General features: G+C 45.5%; 1 protein-coding gene across 1 annotated transcript in view; it reads right to left on the minus strand.

Moving 5' to 3' along the window:
* Nucleotides 1-6,000, minus strand: part of VWA8 (von Willebrand factor A domain containing 8) — a 305,200-nt gene that overhangs the window by 6,365 nt on the left and 292,835 nt on the right. The gene's annotated exons all lie outside the window — the stretch shown is intronic.

Below are 6,000 nucleotides of genomic sequence, written 5' to 3' on the forward strand. Positions count from 1 at the left end.
TTACAATTTATTTTTCTCTCCCTGCCATCTGGCAAACAATGAGTAGATTGTTAAAAGTGTAGCTCTGATGTTTGATAAGTTGCTTGTGTGACCTTGTTCTGATCTGACAAGTGAAGAGTTACAAGCCATCCCGCCACCTTAACTTTTCTTAGACTTGCATAAAAGATCAAAACCTATGTCCAACAGTATTCAGAGGGATGAATTCCAAGAGCCCCTTTGCATTTTCTGAGACAGGCCATGCGTGTATCATTTTGCTGTGAAAGTCAATAGCAGTAGAACATAAGCTGTACTGAAATACAAAGATTTCCACTGCAATGAGGACATGCAGAATGGCACTAATGCAAACATTATGTTGAACAAACAGCTCAACACTTAAAAGCTTTTGCTTTATTTGAGATGTTAATCACCACGGTACAAATGCCAAGACAGGCCGAGTTCTAGCTCTGATAATTGTCCATGTCGCCCACCCTCTGTGCTGGGGGTAGGTGTCTGACGCACAGAATTAACAGGCATGGCAAAGTGGATTTAATGGACTGGAGAATCCAACCCAGTTTTTTTTTTTTGCCTTTTTTTCATTACAGTAGTACCAAGGTGCCCTTGTTAGGATCAAGGCCCACTTGCTAGACTCTACATGGTATAACTACCAAGGCAGGAACAACCCTTAAGAACCCTCTTCCCTCTGTCTCCTCTTAGGACCCCGGCACTTGGCAGAAGTTAGGCAGTGAAGAAAAACATGGTTTCCTCCCACTCTGGGTCAAATACATTTCACTCTTCTTTATGCAGGGACCAAATATTTGTTCCCATACCTCCCACCTTCAACTGCAAAGAAATCAGAAGGTGCAGTAAATAGGCGCAGCCACTGGAACAGCAGACTCCTGTTTTGAAATGGGAAGCTTTCTTCTCCCTGCTGTGCGCTAAGGAGTCACAGACTTTAAAGTGTGTTGCTGAGGGTCAGGCTACTTTCTAATAGCCTCATACAATTCCCCCTGCCTTACCCTACCCTCACATACTTTCATTTTGCTCTGCTCCCTTCCCTTCCTCCCTGTCTGACGCTGCTCCCTAATGCGTGAACATTTCATCCTTCCTCCTCTCTTCCAGTTCTGTTTCTTCCAAGTAGAGAATCTCCTTTATCTTTCCCTTGCTTGATAAGGCTTTCCCATCCTCCCTTTCAAGATGAGTATTTATTTATTACTTTTGTTTTCCTTAGACAGTTAACTTGCCTTCAGGGTATTTTACCTGGGAATGCGTTTTATTTGTTTGCAAGGATCACGTACACTCTGTGGCAATTAAAATTACATGATTTTTAAAAAAATATTGACTAGGATTGCAATTCAGCAAAGCTATGGAGTAATAGAGCACTCAGAGGATTAATGATCAAAATTTTTTGGTGTAGGTCTCAGCATTCAACATAATATCTCCTTCAATACAATACAGGTTATTCACATCAGCAGATAAAGATTTAGTAGTGGATTACAGCTCTGGAAATATATGGAGATAATCCAGGTCCTATTAAAATGAGCAATATTCATGGCTATTCACTTAATTCCATAATTATGCACTTGTTACATTTAGCCAATTCTTTCTTAACTTACTGGGCCACTACTGGTACTTCTCTCATCTTTACTTGATTTGACATCAAAGCCCACATCTACAAATCTTTTTCAATTATCTGAGGTGCAATGATGTGGTTCTACAATGAATAAGAAAGTGAAACTCCCTCCTCACATGCTACTTTTGGAGATCTACAGCTTCTGACTTCTTTTCCAAATGTTTGATGCTGGCACTAATATACCAAGTTTGTGAGATTATTCCATATTTAGCAGCTTGGGAACACTGCAATAACAGTTCAGCCTTTCACCTCAAAGTTCCTGTGTTCAATCCAGTCTTAGATGATTTGTGAAAACAGGCTCTTTCACACATCACAAAACCATCTCACAGTCTGATACACTTTTCCCTCTTGTATCAAGGAGGTTTCATAACTGGACTGCTGGGTAATTACAGGGCAAAGCTTAAAGGCCTTGGTGAAGTTACTGTGTGTTTGGGAATTTGAGCACTGGGTAGAACTCTGACTCACTGAATTTGTGCTCTTACTCTCACATTTCAGAACAATTAACCTAACCAAAATGACAGCTTACCAAATAAGAACAATTTTACATTAAAAAGTCAAATATGGAATGCCTCCACATTGAGTTTTGAATTTTTAGCAATAGGTGTAGAACTCAGACACTAGGGTGATAAGCTTCATGTAAGAACCAACACAGGCTAGAATAGAAACCAAAAGCACTTTTTTCTCATAAATTTGGCTGGGAGAAAAGACTCCAAGGGTGGTTCTAGTATGGCAGCTTTTTTTTTTTTTGGACACTGCAACTTAGATTTGCAAATTTGATTACTACCCTCTGAGCAGAATGGTCCAACCAGTTTTCTATCTACCTTATAGTCCATTCATCCAGCCTGTACTTCCTTAGCTTGCTTGCGACAATGTTGTGGGAGACTGTATCGAAAGCCTTGCTAAAATCGAGATATATCACATCCATTGGTCTCTCCACATCCAAAGAGCCATTCATCTCATCAAAGAAGGCAATCAGGTTGGTCAGGCATGACTTGTCCTTGGTGAATCCATGCCAACTGTTCTTAATCACCTTCTTCTCCTCCAAGTACTCAGAAGTGGATTCCTTGAGGATCTGCTCCATGATTTTTCCAGGGACTGAGGTAAGGCTGACTGGTCTGTAGTTCCCTTTCTTAAATATGGGCACTATGTCTGCCCTTTTCCAATCATCCAGGACCTCATCCAATTGCCATGAGTTTTCAAAGATGATGGCCAGTGGCTCTGAAATCACATCAGCCAACTCCCTTAGCATCCTACAGTGTATCCCACCTGGCCCCATGGACTTGTGTATGTCCAGCTTTTCTAAATAGTCCATAACTTGTTCTTTCAGCACTGATGACTGCTCTCCTCCTCCCCAAATTGTGTTACCTGGTGCAGTAGTCTGGAAGCTGACCTTGCCTGTGGAGACTAAGCTGGAAAAGGCATTGAGTACTTCAGCCTCTTCTGTATCCTCTGTCATTAGGTTGCCTCCCACATTCAGTAAAGGACCCACACTTTCCCTGATCTTCCTCTTGTTACTGACATACTTGTAGAAACCCTTCTTGTTACCCTTCATGTCCTGTGCTAGTTGCAACTCCAATTGTGTTTTGGCCTTCCTGACTTTATCCCTGTATGCCTGAGGAATATTTTTTATATTCCTCCCTAGCTGTTTGCTTTAGCTTACTGGAGAGTTACCTGCTAAGCCAAGCTGGTCTTCTGCCATACTTGCTAGTCTTCATGCACATCGGTATGGTTTGTTTCTGCACACTCAGGAAGGCTTCTTTAAAGAATGGCCAACTCTCTTGGACTCTTCTCCCCCTCAGACTGGCTTCCCAGGGGATCTTGCCCAGGACTTCCCTGTGCAAGTCAGAGTCTGCTTTTCTGAAGTCCAGGGTCTTTGCTGTTTTCCATCCTTCCTTTCTTCAGGATCCTGAACTCAATCATCATGTGGTTGCTGCTGCCTAAGTTCCCACCTACTAGTACATTCCCCACCAGTTCTTCCCTGTTTGTGAGCAGCAGGTCAAGAAAAGCATGGCCCCTAGTTGGCGGCTCCAGCACTTGCACCAGGAAGTTGTCCCCAACATTGTCCAAAAACTTCTTGGATTAGCTTCACATTGCTGTATTGCTCTCCCAGCAGATGTCGGGATGATTGAAGTCCCCCCATGAGAATGAGGGCCTGTGATCAGGAAACTTCTGCTAGCTGTTTGAAGAATGTCTCATCCACCATTTCCTCCTGGTTTGGTAGTCTACAGCACACCCGCACCACTTCGTTACACTTGTTGCTCTCTCCTCTAACCCTAACCCAGAGACTTTCAACAGGCCTATCCCACTGCTCCAGTCATGCAAGCTATCCCACTAAGTCTCTTTTATTCCAAGTATGTCATAGTTCTGTGACTGTGCAAGGACTTCCCATTCTTCCTGCTTGTTTCCCAGGCTCTGTGCATTCATGTACAGACATCTGAGGTAACCAGCTGATTGCCCTGATTTCTCAAGAAGCATGAGAACACCTCCTCTCCTGCCTGCTCTTCTGCTAGGTCACCCACTTCCTCACTTACCTCAGGACTTTGGTCTCCATCCCCTGGCAAACCTAGTTTCAGGCCCTCCTAACTAGGTTAGCAAGCCTGTCTGCAAAGACAGTCTTCCCTCTTTGTCAGGTGGATCCCATCTCTTCCCAGCAATCCTTCTTCTTGGAACACTGTCCTGTGGTCAAAGCCAGGGTCTCCCCTGGCAGTATCATTGGTGCCCACATGGATGAGAAGCATGGGGTAATAGTCAGAGGGCCGGATGAGTCTCAATAATCCCTCCATGACATCTTGGACCTGGGCTCCAGGCAAGCAGCAGACTTTCTGAGACAACAGGTCAGGTTGGTAGATGGATCCCTCCGTCCCACACAGAAGGGAGTCTCAAGTCATCACTACCCATTGCTTCTTTTTGGTGGTGCTGGTTTTGTTCCTTTCAACCGTGGGGAGGCCTGGTCTGTCCTCTACCAACAATGGAATGTGCTCCTTGCCCTTTGTTGCTAGGGCTCCATATCTATTCTCCAGATGAACTATTGCAGGTGGAGATGAAGATTTTTGTTGGCTGCCAGAAGTCACAAACTTCCAGCTTCTACCTTCCAGGGCATCCATGTCCTTTCTCTTCTTTAGTGCTGCCTCTGGCAGTTCTTCCTCCACGGTCTTGGAGGTCTCCTCCAGCACTGAATCAATGAACTCCTCATGGCAAAGGATGCTTCAGTGCCTCACCACCTCTTCCTTTGGCTCTCTTGCCTGTTCATAGAGGTTAGGACTGGAAGGGACCTTGAAGATCATCAAGTCCAACCCCCTGCCCCAGGGGCAGGAAGTCAGCTAGGCTCAAAGGATCCCAGCAAGATAAGCATCCAAGCGTTTCTTGAATTGGTCCAGAGTAGGTTCCTGCACCACTTCTGGAGGGAGTCTATTCCAGGTCTTTGGGGCTCGGACCATAAAGACATTTTTTCTTATGTCTAGCCTAAAACAGTCTTGTAGGGGTTTATGACTGTTAGTTCTTGTTTTTCCTTGGGGTGCTTTGGTGAACAGACATTCTCCCAGATTCTGATATACACCCCTTATGTACTTATAAGCAGCCACCAGGTGCCCCCTGAGCCTGTGCTTTTCCAGACTGAAGAGTCCCATGACTCTCAATCTCTCTTCATAAGGCCTATTCTCTTTCCTTCTGATCAGGCTCTCCTTTGGACTCTCTCAAGCTTCTTGACAACCTTCTTGAATTACAGAGCCAAGAATTGGATGCAGTACTTCAGCTGTGGCCTCACCAAGGCTAAGTACAGTGGGAGGATGTCATCCTGAGATTTACTTGAGTGGCATCTACAGGTGGAAGCCAGGGTTTTGTTTGCTTTACCAGATGTGACATCGCATTGGTGGCTCATGTTCATCTGGTGGTCAATCATGACCCCCAAGTCTCTTTCAGCAGTGGTGCTAGCAAGTGTAGCACTGCCGACCCTATAAGTATGCTGTGGGGTTTTTTCCCCGCTAAGGTGGAATACCTTACATTTATTGTACATCAGGTTTGTGTCTGCCCACTTACTAAGTTTATCTGGTCAAGTAGGTCAGCCAGTCTGGCTGAGAAGAGCCTCCTCTCCAGCGGAGTGAGGTGGAGGCGGTCTCTCCCTGGCAGACCACTGCCTCTCTCACCAAAGAGGCAGTTTCCTGACATGACCAGGAGGTACCTCTCACACTGCAGGTACTCCCCACCTGGCTGCCACAAGAAGGAACCTTCAAGCCCCTGCTGGCCTGCTGAACGGCCCTTGCAAAGCCAGCAGACCAAGGCACTTAAGGGGGCACTTAAGGGAGCCCACCCCTTCCCCAGCCCTGGCACAATCTGTGGGCAAGGCAAGAGCCCCCAAGGGCACACTTGCCTGCCTGTACACTAATGCCAGGAGC

The sequence above is a fragment of the Crocodylus porosus genome, unplaced genomic scaffold (genome assembly GCF_001723895.1).
Source record: "Crocodylus porosus isolate Cpor-Errol unplaced genomic scaffold, CroPor_comp1, whole genome shotgun sequence".
Classification (NCBI taxonomy): Eukaryota; Metazoa; Chordata; order Crocodylia; family Crocodylidae; genus Crocodylus; species Crocodylus porosus.